At 42.7% G+C, this 17,266-nt stretch overlaps 1 protein-coding gene across 1 annotated transcript in view; it reads right to left on the bottom strand.

Moving 5' to 3' along the window:
- Positions 1–17,266, bottom strand: part of WWP2 (WW domain containing E3 ubiquitin protein ligase 2) — a 153,383-nt gene that overhangs the window by 135,591 nt on the left and 526 nt on the right. The window lies entirely within an intron of this gene.

Genomic DNA, 17,266 nt, shown 5'->3' with positions numbered 1-17,266 from the left:
CTCTCTCTCTCTCTCTCTCTCTCTCTCTCTCTCTCTCTCTCTCTCTCTCCTTCTCTCTCGCCCTGGCTCATGCTTTCTCTGTCTCTCTCAAAAATAAATAAATAAACTTTAAAAAAATTACAAGCAATGCCTAAAGGCAAGAATAACAGTGTGAAGAGACAAAGCAGTATCAGAACCAGACTCAGAGATAACAGAGATTTTAAAACTATCAGACAGAATTTAAAATAACTTTGGAGTGCCTGGCTGGCTCAATCAGTTGAATGTCTGACTTTGGTTAAGGGTCTGAGTTCTGCTCAGGTGATGGTCTCATGGTTCGTGGTTTCGAGCCCCATGTCCGTCAGGCTCTGTGCTGACAGCTCGGAGCCTGGATTCTAGGATTCTGTGTTTCCCTCTCCCTCTGCCCCTCCCCTGCTCTCTCTCTCTCTCTCTCTCTCTCTCTCTCTCAAAAATAACTATGGATGAATATGTTAATGATTCTACTAGAAAGAGTAGAAAACACCCAAGAACAGATGGACAATCTAAGTAGAGATGTGGAAACTCTAAGAAAGAAAAAAGAAAATGCTAGAAATCTAAAACAGTGTAACATAAACGTAAAATGCCTTGATGGGCTCATCAGTAGACAACGTGGCTGTGGACTCAGAGCTTGAAGATACGTCAGATGAAACTTCCCAAATGAAAATGCAAAGAGAAGAAAGAATGTTTTTAAAAGTCCAAGAACCGTGAGATAATTTCAAAATGTGCAAAATATGCATAATTGGAATAGCAGAAGAAGAGAGAACAGAGCAAAAGAAATACCTTAGGTAATAATGGCCAAGAATTTTCCAAAATTAAAAACCAAGAACAAGCCCCAAATCCAGGAAGCTCAGAAAACATCAAGTAGGATAAATACCAAAAACAAGAACAAAACAAACAACTGGACACACAATATTACCTTATTTAATCTAGACAAAGCCAAAAACAAAGAGAAAATCTTGAAAGAAGCCAAAGGAGAAAAAAAAAAACCCAGCAAACCTATACAGGATTAAGGATGAGAATTACAGCAGGCTTCTTACCGGAAACGATACAAGCAACAAGACAGCAGAATGAAAATAGTTAAAGTATTAAAAGAAAAAAGACACTAACCTAGAATTTGGGGGCCAGTGGAGTTATTCTTCAAAAGTAAAGGAATAAACAAAAGACTTCCTCAAACAAAAACACGCTCTGAAAGAAATTTTTAAAAGAAGTTTTTCCAGGAGAAAGAAGTGATACAGGTCACTCATATCTACCCACAGAAAAGAAGAGCATGAGAGAAAGAATAAATGAGGCTCCATCCATTGGCTTCTTCAAACACTAAAAGACTGATAACATAGGGAGAGGACATGTGCCCCAAGGGATGTCAGACAGAAACCAAATGAGAGATGTGTGGAGGTGACCAGCAGTCAGAGGAAAACAAAGCAGTTTAGGAGGACAGGAATTTGAGATGGCAGTCGAAAGCAGAGAAAATTGTGGACAAGGAAAGTCTTGCTGGGAAGGTGACTTCTGAGCAAAGACCTGAAGATGGCGGACGGAATAGAGAATATCAGTGGAAGAACATTCCAGGCAGATAAAAGAGCAAGGGCAGAAGCTCTTGAGGTGCTGGTGAGTCTTGGGAGGATAAACAACAAAAAGGGGCCAGCGCATGTCAAGGGCGTTGAAGGAGGAAGAAAATGACAGCGGTAAGAGACTCAGTGGAATCTGAAAAATTCTTCGTAAGTAAAATTATTCTTAGTGAAATAGGAAATGCTTTGGAGCATGGTTCTCGATTCCTTGTGCACCGAGAATGAATGATCTGGGGAGTATGAAAAACAGACCAACAAAAAGGACAACCAAATCCCAGCCTCAGGGATTCCCATTTGCTTGGTCTGGAGTAGGGTGGGGTCAGCTATGTTATCTAAAAATTCCCCCAGGGTATCCTAATATAAATTTGGGGTAAGAACCACTGGTTTACTGTTACTGAATTAGCCCACTGTACTAAGAGTAGGACTTTAGCTCTATCCAAATGTTGTAGGCAAAACCAAAATTATGCAGAAAAATTGCACAGAAAAATATGCAGATGAAAAAAATGGGGGAATATAAAACTCTAGGAACAGAATCTAGTGAAGGAGCTCTGTGTCAGTAGTGGTTCCAAGGAGACCACATATTACACCACTTTCCATGATATCAACTTTTCCCCGGAGAGCCTGCCAGGGGCTCTCAATAAACCTGACAGATTAAACACGTATATTTATCTCTGTCCCCTTCTCAAACTCCATCAGAAAGACAGAAAAGAAATACAAAAACAGGGGCACCTGGGTGGCTCAGTCGGTTAAGTGACCTTTGATCTCGGCTCCGGTCACGATCTCCGGGTTTGTGAGTTTGAGCCCCGCGTGGAGCTCTGTGCTGACAGCACGGTGCCTGCTTGGGATTCTTTCTCCCTCTCTCTGCCCCTCCCCTGTTCACTCTCTCTCTGTCTCTCTCTCAAAAAAAGAGATAAGATTGAAAACAAAAAGAAATACAAAAATACAAACCCACTAAAAATGAATAGAAAACGAAACAACAGTTAAAGAGGGAGGCAACATTCTGGAAAGCGAGTTGAAACTGAAACCTAACTGCCTGAACCGGCTGGGGAGGCAGAGCTGCCGAGAAGCAGGCTGATGGCGCTGAGGGTCAATAACCGGGTCACCAGGTACCTCTGAAAGTGAGAACCTAAGTGAGCCTAAAAACAGGAGAGACCAGTTGAAAGCCTGTATGGAAAACAGAGTTCCTGGACCCCCTTCCCCACCAATTCAGCTAGGCAGTCACCCTCCCTAAACCTGAACAGGAGAGTTAATTTTTAGACTCTGGATAGATTCGACTACACCTGAGGATTTCAGGCACAGCTGAGGGTAGTGATAAGGCACCATGCGGACCCAGGAAGATAAGTGGAAGTCTACATCAGGAACTGTGACAAGTCACTGGCCCCCCACCCCACTCACCTTCCCTCATTTGAGTCCTAGCACACAGCTAAGCCTGCTGGTACTTCATGCAGAAAGGAACACAATTTGAGGAGAGCCTCAGACAGAAAAGCCAGATATCAAAACAGGCAGAGAAAAAAAATAACTGACAAGCTAATCCTAAAATGCATAAGAAAATGCAAGGGATCCAGAATAGCCAAAATAATCCTGAAAAAAAAAAAAAGAAAAACGAAGTTGGAGGATTCACGTTTCCTGATTTCTAAACTTACCACCAAGCCACAGTAATCAAGACCATGGAGTACAGGCATAAAGACAGACCTACAGGGGCGCCTGGGTGGCACAGTCGGTTGAGCGTCCGACTTCAGCCAGGTCACGATCTCGCAGTCCGTGAGTTCCAGCCCCGCGTCAGGCTCTGGGCGGGGAGCCTGGAGCCTGTTTCCGATTCTGTGTCTCCCTCTCTCTCTGCCCCTCCCCCATTCATGCTCTGTCTCTCTCTGTCCCCAAAATAAATAAACGTTAAAAAAAAAAAAGACAGACCTACAGGGCAAGTAAAGAAAATTGAGAATCCAGACAAACCCATACTTTTTCGTCCAATTGATTTTAGACAAGGGTGCCGAGACAATTCAGCAGAAATAAGAGCAATAGTCTTTTCAGCGAATGGTGCTAGCACAACTGGGTATGCGTGCGCGAATGAAGGTGGGCCTGTGCCTCACACCTGATACAAAAATGAACTCAAAATGGATCAAAGACCAAAATAAAAGAGCAAAAACTCTAAAACTCAGAAAAAAACGAAAGGCATAAATCTTCATGACTTTAAGTCAGGAAATGGTTCCTTGGACATGCTATGAAAAGCACAAATAACTAAAAACAAGATAAATTTGTCTTCATCAAAATTAAAATTTTCTGTGCTTTAGAGGAGACCATCAAGGAAGTGAAAAGACAACCCAAAGAATGAGAGAAAGTATTTGCAAAGCATGTATCTGATAAGACTCGTATCTAGAATAAAGAACTTTTACAACTCAGTAATAAAAAGCCAAATAATACAACTTAAAAAGAAATGCGCAGGGGCACGTGGGTGGCTCAGCTGGTTAAGCATCCACCTCTTGGTTTCAGCTCAGGTCAGGATGTCACAATTCGTGAGTTCGAGCCCACATTCCGCTCTGCACGGACTGTGGAGACTGCTTGGGATTCTCTCTCTCTTTCCCTCTTTCTCTCACTCTCAAAATAAACTTTTTTTTTTTTTCAACGTTTATTTATTTTTGGGACAGAGAGAGACAGAGCATGAACGGGGGAGGGGCAGAGAGAGAGGGAGACACAGAATCGGAAACAGGCTCCAGGCTCTGAGCCATCAGCCCAGAGCCGGACGCAGGGCTCGAACTCCCAGACCGCGAGATCGTGACCTGGAGGAAGTCGGACGCTTAACCGACTGCGCCACCCAGGCGCCCCAAAATAAACTTTTTTTTTTTTAATGGGCAAAGGATCTAAACAGACATTTCTCTAAAGAAGAGATTAAAAAAAAAACCAATATATGAAAGGATGCACAAGCTCACTGGTCACTAGTGAAACGCTAACATTTTAAAACCGTACTGAGATACCCCTTCACACAAACTAAAATGGCCAAAATCAGAAAGTATACAAGAACAAATGACAGCAAGAACTTGGAGAAATCAGAATCCTCAAATAATGCTAGCAAGAAATGAAAAATGGTGAACAACTTTGGAAAACATCTTGACAGTTCCTCAAAAATCAAACAGAATCAGGGCGCCTGGCTGGCTCAGTCGGTGGAGCACGTAAGTCTTGGTCTCGGGATTGTGAGTTCGAGTCCCACGTTGGGTTAAAGATTACTCGAAGATAAAATATTTTTTAAAAAGTTAAACAGAATTTTAAGACCCTGCAATTCCATTTCTAGGTGTATGCCCAAAAGAACAAATGTGCATAGCAGGATTATTCAGAATTAAAAAAGGGGAAACAACCCAAATGTTCATGAACTGAGAAATAGATAAGAAAATGCAGTATATCCTTACAATAGAATATTCTTTGGTGAAAAAAGGAACGAAGTGCTGTTTCATTCTGCAATATGGATGACCTATGAAAACTTGACACTAAGTAAAAGAAAAGAAAAAAAAGGAAGCAGGCAAAAAGGCCCGATTATTATATGATTTCATTTATACAAAATACTTAGAATAGGCAAATCTGTGGAAAGAGAAAGGAGATCAGTGGTTGCCTAGGGCTGAGAGGGTCAGGGGGGTGGAGTGACTGTTAATGGGTAAAAAGTTTCTCTCGAGGTGATGAAATGTTCTGCAAATAGACAGTAGTAAGTAACAACTACACAAACTTTGTGAAAAGGCTAACATTCGCAGAAATAACACCTCAAAGCGGTGAATTGTAAAGTATATGAATTATATCTCTTTTTAAAAAGCTTATAGTTAAATGAAACAGAGATCAAAAATAGCCTCAAAACAATTCAGAGATAAAATACTGCACCTAGGAAACAAGAACAGAATGTAATTTTAAAGGAAGGAAGGAAGGAAGGAAGGGGTGCCTGGGTGGCTCAGTGGTTAAGCGGCTGACTTCAGCTCGGGTCATGATTTCGCGGTCCGTGAGTTCGAGCCCCGCGTCAGGCTCTGTGCTGACAGCTCAGAGCCTGGAGCCTGTTTCAGATTCTGTGTCTCCCTCTCTCTGACCCTCCCCCGTTCATGCTCTGTCTCTCTCTGTCTTAAAAATAAATAAACATTAAAAAAATAAATTAAAAAAATAAATAAATAAAGGAAGGAAGGAAGGCAAGCAGGCAGGAAGGTGGGAAGGCAAGCTGGCAGGGTGGTTGATTCAGAGAATAAGAAACTGCTCTTAGAAAGGACAGTGCTGACAGAAAAAAACAAAGGTGATAAAGTGAAGACACACGCTAAAAAGTAGAACCAAAAGAAAAAGAAGAGAAAAACAACTTTTTTAAAATAGAGAATTTATTTTAAATGTCCACTGTCCAACTTAGAGTAAGTCCAGAAATAGAAAAGGGGGAAAGAAATCAGCACAGAAATGTTACAGAAGATTTTTCTTAAGTTGAAGTACATACAGTTCCAGACAGAAAGAACCCAAGGAGTGCACAGAACAATGCATGAGAAAACAAACCACTCTAATGCACAATGCCATGAAATTTCAGAACAGGAGAACAAAGGGTCAACAAGCTTCCTGTCACATTTACAAACAAGAGGAATCGGAGCAGCATCAGACTTCCAGACAGTAATACTAAATGCAAGAAGCCAATGCAATGCTTTCAGATTTTAGATAAAATTATTTTCAAACTAGAATTCTATGACCAAAAAAAGGCATCAATCAAATATGGCTGGAAAATAATGGTGTTTTCAGATTTGTAATCTCAAAAAAATTCCTCCCAAACTGCTTTCCTCAGAAAGCTACTGAAAGATGTGCTCCAGGAGAGTAAAGAAGAAACAGGATGGATAGTGGAGATTCACATGGAAAAGACACAAGGAATTCTGAGATGAATGATGAAAAAATCCCAAGGTATTACAGTGTAACAGCCCAGAAAGCAATCAGTCCAGACCAGAGAGTTTATACGAAGTGTTATCTCTAGATAAAAGAATGAAAACAGAAGAAAAATTACACGATGCATCTGATGCACTTAAAAAAGGAGAACTTTAGCTCTATCACAATGTTTGGTGCAGGGGTGCCTGAGTGGCTCAGTCAGTTAAGCATCCTTGATTTCGGCTCAGGTCATGATCTCACAGTTCATGAGTTTGAGCCCCACAATGGGCTCGCCTACTTGGGATTCTCTCTCTCTCTCTCTCTCTCTCTCTCTCTCTCTGCCCCTCCCCACCCGCGAGTGCGCAGCCGGGCACTCTCTTTCTTATAAAGGACTCTGAGTTGAAAGGGTCTCTCTCTCTTTTTTTTTTTTAATGTTTATTTTTTTGAGAGAGATACAGTGAGAACCAGGGAGGGACAGAGAGAGAGGGAGACACAGAATCCGAAGCAGGCTCCAGGCTGTGACAGCATAGAGTGCGACATGGGGCTGGAATTTACAAACCATGAGATCAAGCCAAAGTCAGATGCTTAACCAACTGAGCCATCCAGGCACCCTGCATTCTCTCTCTCTTTCTGTCTCTCTCAGGCTCCCTCTCAAAGTAAATAAATAAACAAACATTAAAAAGAAAAAGTTTGGTGCAGAATTAGTGACAGGAACACAGAAAACTATGCAAATGAAAAAATCAGGAAATAAGGAAGTAGTAACAACAAAAGTTGTATGAAAGGAAATGTAATCCTAATAAACTGTGTGGCTCAGCTGTGAATAAAATTGATAATTATAATAGCATAAATCATTTAATCAAAACTTGTGATGTGGGAATACTCAGAAGATCAGGGTAGAATACGTGTTTGTGGAGACTGGTCAGAAAGAGAGCTAAATCCTCACCTTCGGTAAGTTAAAAGACAGTAAATAAAACTGACAAGCTAAAAAATAACAGTATAAGGATGTCACTCAGAAAGGCAGAAGTTGGGGTGCCTGGCTGTCCCAGTCAATAGAGCATGTGACTCTTGATCTTGGGGTCATGAGATTCAAGCCTCATGTTGGGAGTGGAGCTACTTAAAAACCAAAACAAAACAAAACAAAAATATGCAGAATACCATAAAAAAAAAAAAAAAACGTTGAAAGTCATGAACTCTATAGAGCAAGAATCAAGAACAAAGAGGGGTGAAGCTAGGAAATGCTGTTGCGTTAGAAGTCTTGTAATGCTATTTGGCTTTTTAAACTATGTGCATGTATTATTTTGGTCATAAATAAAATTTAAATTCAGAAAAGGAAAAGACTTCTCTTCAAATCAGGTCATAGGATGATGTCCTTGTTTAATTTTAATAAGAACATCCCGCCTACATTCAATTAGAGTAGTGGGTTGAATTGTAGCACCCAAAAAGGCATGTCTAAGCACTAACCCCCTGGAACCTGTGAAGGTGACCTCGCTTGAAAACAGGGTTTTGCAGATGCAATTAAGTTACAGATCTCAAGATAAGATCACCTTGCATTTAGAGTGGGTCCAGCGTCGTTTTAAGAGACAGAGGGGAAAAGACATAGACACAGGACAGGAGGCCATGTGAAGACTGAGCAGAAATCAGAATCCTACAACTCCAAGCTAACAAACACCTGGAGCCACTAAAAGAGGCAAAAAAAAGAATTTCCCTCAACCTCCCCACCTCCACCCCAGCCTAGAGGGATGAAGCCCTGTTGATCCTGACCCCTTAATTTCAAACTTGTGGCCTCCAGAACTGTAGAGAAATACATTCACTTAGTTTTAAACCATCAGGCTTGTGGCAATTTGTTACAAAGATAAGGAGCAGGAAACTAATACAATTAGCAACAAAGGCTTTGGAAGATGTTAACTTCAACTACCATCAGGCTGAAACTGCAAGTCCTCCTCTAAGAACACATCCTTTGGAGGCCCAACTCCCCCAGGACCACAGTAACTTCCTCCCAAAAATAAGCCCCTATAGTCACAGGGGCCATGGTCTTGCTCAAACTGTTTCTTTGTTGTGATTCCAGACACAAAAGAGAATCCTAAACATATTATGCTTTATCTCACTATTTTTAAAAAATGAGTATTTTTCACGCTCTGTCTCAAAACAATTTTTGATCCCACTACTGACACAGCGATTGATTAGCTTTAGAGGATTAAGAATAAGGTTAACTATTTTATTTTATTTTTTTAACGTTTATTCATTTTTTGAGAGACACAGGGTGTGAGTGGGGGAGGAGCAGAGAGCGAGGGAGACACAGAATCGGAAGCAGTCTCCAGGCTCCGAGCTGTCAGCACAGAGCCGGATGTGGGGCTCGAACTCACAGGCTGTGAGATCATGACCTGAGCCGAAGTCGGACACTCAACCGACTGAGCCACCCAGGCGCCCCAAGATTAACTATTTTAGTGAAAAGTCAGAGGATGAAGCAAAGAGAGCTACACTGGAAGAGTAGCAGGCAGCCTATCTCGCTTTCCCAGGAAAGCTTTACGATCTCCCTCCTCCTTTCCACCTCTTTCCTTTTCTGCTTGGCTAGGCCCCTCCCCCACCGGCCAATTTCTTCCTTTTCCCTGTGGTGACAGGGGCACGCCTCAGGCCCTGCAAGGGTATCTCCGGAGGGCTCACAACCCAAAAGGAGGCTGGACTCCAGCTCAGAGTTAGACTGTGGTACAACCTGAACTACCAGCTTGCAGTGGGGGTTATCAGCTCCACACTGAAGGTAACAAAGCCCTTACACCTTTCATTTTATTTTTTTATTTTTGTTTAACGTTTTATTTATTTTTGAGACAGGGATAGACAGAGCATGAACAAGGGAGGGTCAGTGAGAGGGAGACACAGAATCTGAAACAGGCTCCAGGCTCTGAGCTGTCAGCATAGAGCCCGACGCAGGGCTCGAACTCACAGACCGCGAGATCATGACCTGAGCCGAAGTCGGCCACTTAACCGACTGAGCCACCCAGGCGCCCACACCTTTCATTTTAAATAAGAAACTAAATAAATAAGTAGGGGTGCCTGGCTGGCTCAGTCCAGAGAGCATGCGACTCTTGATCTTGGGTTGAAAGTTCGACGGGGCGCCTGGGTGGCGCAGTCGGTTAAGCGTCCGACTTCAGCCAGGTCACGATCTCGCGGTCCGGGAGTTCGAGCCCCGCGTCCGGCTCTGGGCTGATGGCTCAGAGCCTGGAGCCTGTTTCCGATTCTGTGTCTCCCTCTCTCTCTGCCCCTCCCCCGTTCATGCTCTGTCTCTCTCTGTCTCAAAAAAAAAAATAAAGGTTGAAAAAAAAATTAAAAAAAAAAAAAAAGAAAGTTCGAGTCCCACGTCGGGTATGAAGATTACTTAAAAATAAAATCTTAAAAAAAAGATAATAAATAAAAAGCCAGCTTTCTTTGCCTATAATCCACAAGTGGTTAAAAGACAAGAAACTCTTGGTTAAGGTAGTAACTGCTTAGTTCTTCTCATTAGCAAAATTAAACACGTCAAGGGTCCACCAACAGGTTCATAGTTGCCAGAGATATCCAGAAAGACAACAAAGATCTATCATAGTCCTCTTAAGTTAAAATATTTGAAATACCTGAGATCAAAAAAGCAGGGAGAACATGTTTCAATGTATTCTCCTGGGAACAGAGGGAGTTGAATAACGTGTGGTGCCGTGACACCAGAAGATGGGAGGACAGTAGCTGCTGTCACCTGCACTGAAATCGTCACTTGATCTCCACAGAACAGAGAGGGTACAATGAAAACAGGACTGGGTGGTTCTTTATTTTCATTATTGTTGAAATATAATTCACATACCATAAATTCACCCTTTTAAAGCATACAATTTAGTATATTCAAAGTAGTGCAACCATCACCACTATCTAATTCCATAACATTTTCATCACCCCAAAAGAAAGTCCATACCCGTTAGCGGTCACCCCTCATTCCTCTCTGCACGGAGCCTCTGGCAACCACTGATTGACTTTCTGACTCTATTGTCTATTCCAATGTCTATTCTGGACATTTCAAATACATGGAATTATACAATATGTGGATAGATGACATTTTGTTTACCCCTTCATCAGTTGATGGACAACTCAACATTTAGGTTGTTAGGATGGGTTGATTCTTGAAGCCAGGAGAGCATAATGGTCAAGGTCACCTTCTGCAGGAAGGCAGCCAGCCTCTGACTGAGCCCCTTCCAGACCCTCTTACCCTGCCCAGTTCAGAGCCACGGTAACTGTTTCAATAATACTTAAGACCCCGCTCTGTGCCAAATCCTGGAAATACAAAGGTGAATGTCACAGGGTCCTTCTGGGACCTCGGATTTCTTGCTCTGAGAGACCCCTGTGAAATAAGTCTTCCAAAAGCTTTTGGCAAAAGAAAGCAACCACATGTCAGATTTAGCAAGCAAACGACAGCTCTTAGAACATCTGAAGCACCTGGTCCTTTTTATCACCCAACTTCAACAAAAACCTTTCAGCCAATCTTGAAGAGGTAAATAGGTTTAACCACTCCCTAGCTTTTGAGTGATACTGGACAAGTTACCCTCTCTAAATCTCAATTCTTTATCTGTGAGATGAAGCTAATAATGTTACTTACCTTATAAGATTAGGGTAAGGATTAAATGAGTTCAGTCAAGTAAAACAGCACACAGTAAGTGCTTCAAGTATTAACTACAAACTAAGCTAGTCCTTTTTTTTTAATTTTTTTTAATGTTTATTTATATTCGAGAGAGAGAGAGAGAGAGAGAGAGAGAGAGAGAGAGAGAGAGACAGTGTGAATGGGGGAGGAGCAGACAGAGAGATGGAGACAGAATCCGAAGCAGGCTCCAGGCTCTGAGTCGTCAGCACAGAGCCCGATATGGGGTTTGAACCCACGAACCTGAGCCAAAGTCGGACACTTAACCGACCGAGCCACCCAGGCGCCCCCCACGCTAAGCTGGTTCCTGATGCTAAAATTCTAAGCTCTGCAATTCCTCAAATTCTTGACTCAGCCTTGAGTGAAGAAACCACTGAACACTGATCTCAAGGTAGCAGATGAGCCAGGGAAGAGCAAAAACTACTCACCAGCACCAAGATTTTAATTTTAATTAGCCAGTTGTGGAAACAAGCAGAGCTTCTCATTTATAATTATAGATCCACCCATGGTATTCACTTCTTGAAAAATGTGGAAGAAAAGAGTTGGTTCAAAACAATTCCTCCTTTCCTTCACATTCTCATGCTTTTCCAGTTATTTCCAACACTAATTCTTCTTTCTTGGCCTCTCTCCTGCTGCCAGCATTGAGTTACCTTCCACTCTCCAAAGGTCCATATTGAAAAACAATCAAACAGAACGGAACTTTGCCAAATGACATCCGTACAAAGACCAAGTACATAAAAAGAGAGAGGGAAAGACAGGGGAGGGCCTATCTTTGGGAGCACAGTGGAATTACAGGCTAATAATAAAAGAGACTGGAAAGCAGATCTCACAACAAAACGGAAAGCAAAAGGCATGAGTGACCCAGAGGAAGGGGACATCTACCCCAGGTCAGGACTGCTGAGTGTTAGTGTTTGGCATTTTCCTAGAAGTAGTTATTAACACTTGACTTAAATCATTGAGTGTTTACAAGCTTGTGGGGAAAAGTAAGGGACTAGAACTTTTGTCTCAAATTTTTTTTAATGTTTATTTATTTTTGAGAGACAGAGTGCAAGCCGGGAAGGGGCAGAGAGAGAGGGAGACAGAATCTGAAGCAGGCTCCAGGCTCCAAGCTGTCAGCACAGAGCCTGATCCGGGGCTCAAATCTATGAACTGTAAGATCATGACCTGAGCCGAAGTTGGACACTTAATAGACTGAGCCACCCAGACGCCCTAGGACAGGAACTTTCTAAAAAAGATTCAGTTAGTTCTTTTTAAGGGAAACAAGATCTTCCCTTTCATTCCCACCTCTCAGAAATTCCAGAATCTGTAACAGTCCAAAGTGACTCAAAATCACTCCAAACCAGCTCACTAATTTGATTCCAATGGGAGTTCATGGTCGTGTATCCACTACCACACATCTCCTAATGAAAGCATGAGATCCAAACTCAGAAGACCAAGATTCAAATCCCAGCTCTTTCATGTCTTGGCTACAAGACCTCACGCACATCACTTCACCTCAGTGGGGTCCCATTTTAAATCTATAAAACAGAATAGCCAACAAACAATAGGCATTCGATACATGTCAGGTAAGACTAATATTTAAACATTAAAAACTCATTACCCATCCTTCCAGGCTGTGTCTTTCCCATCGTTCTTGGAGGTCTCTAAATTGGTTACCAACCCAGAAAGGCAGACTAACTCCAGAAATTAGCACTCAAATTGATTTCAGTGGCACCACAAAGATGTATGCCTTGAAGAGTAGGCTCCTCAAGGAAAAAAAAAAACAAATTAGTGGGGCACCTGGCTGGCTCAGTCAGTAAAGCATGCGATTTTCTTTTCTTTTCTTTTTTTTTTTTTTTTTTTCAGAACCCTCTTTAAGTATTTTACTGACAAAATGTAGAGCCTGCGATTCTTGATCTTAGGGTCATGACTTCAAGCCCCACTTTGGGCATGGAGCCTATGTAAAAAAAATAATAATTTTTTGAAAATAGCTTGTTGTTTTCAAAAGGATCTTTAAACGAAAAGTGAAAAGGAAAGAAAATCAAGTTCACCAAGATATACTACAATGCTTTGCTGTGTTTAAAACTCCTAGTAGTGTAACAGTATAACCTTAGATTTTATTACAAAATTTAACTTCCTGCACGAAGCACTCCTCTTGGATATGTATCAACACTACTCATAAGTGACTTCGCCTAGTGTCTTAACTCTCAACACTGTCCACCTGCTAACCACTTCCACAAGTACCTCTTTTACCCAGGCCTGTCTCCAGAATTCCCTAACTGCCCCACACACTTTCCACTGGATTTCTATTAGACATGTTAAAATCAATGTCAACAAAATTGAGCCCCAACCCCTGTTCCTCCTACAGTCTTCCCCTTTTCAGTTTAATGGCAAGTCCACATTCTATACCACAACCCTTGTGGATTATACTTCAAAATATACCCAGGGCCTGACCATCTCTACCACCTCCATCTCTCCCACCCCGCCCTCCTTCGCTTGGATCATGGTGATAGCCTCGGAACTTGATTCCCCACTTCTAGCTTTGCCCCTCTGTGCTCTTTCTCTGCACCATAACCAGACTGAGATAAAAAGCAAGGTATGTCTTCTGCACTCCACTGCTCAAAACCCTCCAGTGACCCCAACTCACTGAGTAAAAGCCACCATCCTTACAATAGGCCAAAAGGCCCTCCATGACCTGCTTATCTCTCCCATTGTCCCCAACACCTCTTTGACCTCACTCTTCTACTCCCCCTCACCCACACACCTCCAGCCACCATAGCCTCCTAGCTGGCCCACAAACCTACCAGCGGTGCTCCTTCTTAGGGCTACTCAACTCTGCCTGAAGCACTGACACAGCTCCCACCCTCAGCTCCTTCAGATCGTTACTCAACAGTCACCTTCCCAGGAAGGCTTCTCTCTAAAGACTCTAAGGGAAACTGCAACCCCAGCCAACACTCCACACCACATGCCACTTCCCTCCTTCATTACAATATAATATACACTTCATGTGGTTATCTTGTTTATTGCTCCTTGCCCCACTAAAATGTAAGATCCACAAGGGCAGAGATTTTTGCTTTTCTTGTGTATTATATTCCCAGTGTTTAGAATAGCACTGTCCAATATAATCTTTAATTTTCAAGAAAACACATTTTTAAGGTTTATTTTTTTTTTAAGTTTTTATTTACTTTTGAGAGAGAGAGAGAAAGAGCAAGAGAGCACAGGGGAGGTGCAGAAAGAGAGGGAGACAGAGGATCCAAAGCAGGCTCTGCGCTTACAGCAGAGAGCCCGACACGGGGCTTGAACTCACAAACTGTGAGACCAACTGAGCCATCCAGGTGACCCACAAGGAAACACATTTTAAAAAGTAAGAAGAAACAGGTGAGGGGCACCTGGGTGGCTCAGTCGGTTGAGCATCCAACTTCAGCCCAGACCATGATCTCATGGCTTGTGAGTTCCAGCCCCACATTGGGCTCTGTGCTGACAGCTCAGAGCCTGGAGCCTGCTTCAGGTTGTGTCTCCCTCTCTCTCTGCCCCTCCCCCGCTCATGCTCTCGTGCGCTCTCTCTCTCTCTCTCTCTCTCTCTCAAGAATAAGCATTAAAAAAAAGAAAAAGAAACAGGTGAAATTAATCCAATTACATTATTATATTTAACCCAATAAACTTAAAATGTTTTTGCGTATAGTACATATTGATACTATATTAATAGTATGCTTGTTATAACATTAAAAAAAAATCAATGACCTCTTTTACCCTTTTTTTTTTTCATACTGACTCTTGAAAATCTGGTGTGTATTTTGTACTCATAGCATCTCTCTAGCACTCAACCATATTGGACAGTACAACTGTAGCACAGTGCCTGGCCCAGAGCAGCACTCACACATATTCCTTGAATGAAAGACTGTTTTCCCAGGAAGAGGCATCTATGGTATGGTAGCTTTTTAAACGTCAACTGCATTCTACATTCACAATCTCAGGTGTGGGCAACCTAGGCAAGGCCTGGGTACATTTGTCCCGGAGTCGGCCTTCGTATCATTACTGTGTTGGAAAGTGGAAGGGCTTTCCACTCGCTAGCTGACTTCCTTAACTTGCAAAAATACTTTTAAAATACAACTTTATATTGCTTCTATAAATGAGAGAGAATGGGTCTAAAGCTAACAGGCCTGGGCTTCAGTCCCTGCTCAGTCATTCATTCACTAGTCTGGGATGAATCTAAAGTATGGACTCCACCAAAACTGTTTCTTCATCTGTGGAACAGGGACAATACTGACCTTCACAGGATCGTGGTGAAAATTAAATGAGATGTTGATATAACCTGTTTGTAACTGAGAAAGTCATCATTAAGTAAAAGAGACTAAGAAGCCAACCCAAGCTTTTTTCCTATGCCTATCATTTCCACATGGACCAATAATACAAAAAATGGCAAGGCAGTCTGACAAAAGGGCTAGGTCTCAAGTTCAAAAGCCTTGTCCTCCGCTTATAGCTATGTGACCTTTAGAAAGTCATGCATTCACCAAACGTTTACCAAGTGACTACAACATGCCAGGCACTAGGGTAGCAGCCAAACAAGATATGAACCCTACCCTTGAAGGATGTGCAGTCTAGGAGGAAGAAAGAGATGAGGAAACAAAGAAACAATAAATTGTTTTTAAAAATCAAGCCACTCTCTCTTAGGTCTGTTTGCTCATTATGAAATGGGAATAATACCTTCCCAACATAACCCAAAGGCTGCTACAGAAATTAATTTTTAAATGTTTGTCAAATACTTCAAAAACTTTAACTCACTTTTTTTTTTTCAACGTTTTTTATTTATTTTTGGGACAGAGAGAGACACAGCATGAACGGGGGAGGGGCAGAGAGAGAGGGAGACACAGAATCGGAAACAGGCTCCAGGCTCTGAGCCATCAGCCCAGAGCCGACGCGGGGCTCAAACTCACGGACCGCGAGATCGTGACCTGACTGAAGTCGGACGCTTAACCGACTGCGCCACCCAGGCGCCCCATTGTTTTTTTAATAATTTTGTAAATGTTTACTTATTTTTGAGAGAGAGAGTGAGAGTGCTAGCAGGGTAAGGGAAGAGAGACAGAGCCAGAGGATCCAAAGCAGGCTCTGCACTGACAGCAGAGAGCCAGATGGAGGCTTGAACTCAGAACTCTAAGATTGTGACCTGAGCTGAAGTCAGGCACTCAATGGGGTCACCCAGGCACCCCTTTAACTGTTAAGCATAGTCATTTTTCCCCCTACTTGTAATCCAAAACTACTCTGGCTCCTGTGACTGTCCAGTTTGAACATTCACTCCAGTTATATCACATCCATGAAATTCATTTCACTTCGGCAAATTTTAGTAAGCATGCAGAAAAAAAGGATGAGCAGCTTTAACACAGGTATTTAATACCGAAATAATGATCCAGGTCACAATTCAAAGGAACACAACCCAGACCTCTCAGTTACCCTACCTACTTACAGTGTGTCAAGATAAGCAATCATAGGGTAAGGGAAACTGAATAATTTAAACTGAAGAAAGAGGAAAAGTCATAAAGCAGTAGAGACACTGTGTCCAAGATTTCTGCAGTGTTGCTGAGGTAATACTGGGCTAGGTCGTGATCAACAATTTAGGCTAAAAGCCATTTTATGGCCAGAGTAAAGTGCCCACACTCCTTTTTTAAGCCTCGAAGTTGATCAGATCTGGGAAAATCTCAAAGAAAGATGATCTGAAGGACTAGGTTCCCAAGAAGTGGAACCCTACCCAACCAGGACAAAGTGGGTGTGACGAAAGCAAAATGATCAAGATTCTGTGATCCTTCCTGAAGTTTAAAAACTGAATGGGACCCAAATCAAAGTCTGGTGTAACAATCATTCCCAAAGAAGAAGGAAGAAAGAGACTCTCAGATGGGGTTCACACCGCATCTTCTTCCTGACTTCTCCTTTCCCTCCTTGTCATATTCTCTGGAGCCCCCTTCCAGCTCGGTCCCAAGTCGCCCCTTCCTCCAGTCCCGATCCCTCCACAAAGGTCACGCCTCTTCATCCCTGGCACCAAAGCTCCTTTCCCCCTTCCGGCAGGACGTGACGCCCGCCGCAACCCTGGCCGCCTCCGCGTCCACTTCTAAGAACCCCCGCGCGCGGCCCGCCGTGCGCCCACCCCGCTCGGGCGGGAGCCGGGACACCCCTCCTCGGAGGCCGGAACCGCCGCGCCAGGCCCCTCCCACAG

Source organism: Herpailurus yagouaroundi, unplaced genomic scaffold (assembly GCF_014898765.1).
Source record: "Herpailurus yagouaroundi ecotype Mexico unplaced genomic scaffold, PumYag 190, whole genome shotgun sequence".
NCBI lineage: Eukaryota > Metazoa > Chordata > Mammalia > Carnivora > Felidae > Herpailurus > Herpailurus yagouaroundi.
Note: the sequence above shows the minus strand (reverse complement) of the source record. Positions and strands in the feature narration are given on the sequence as shown.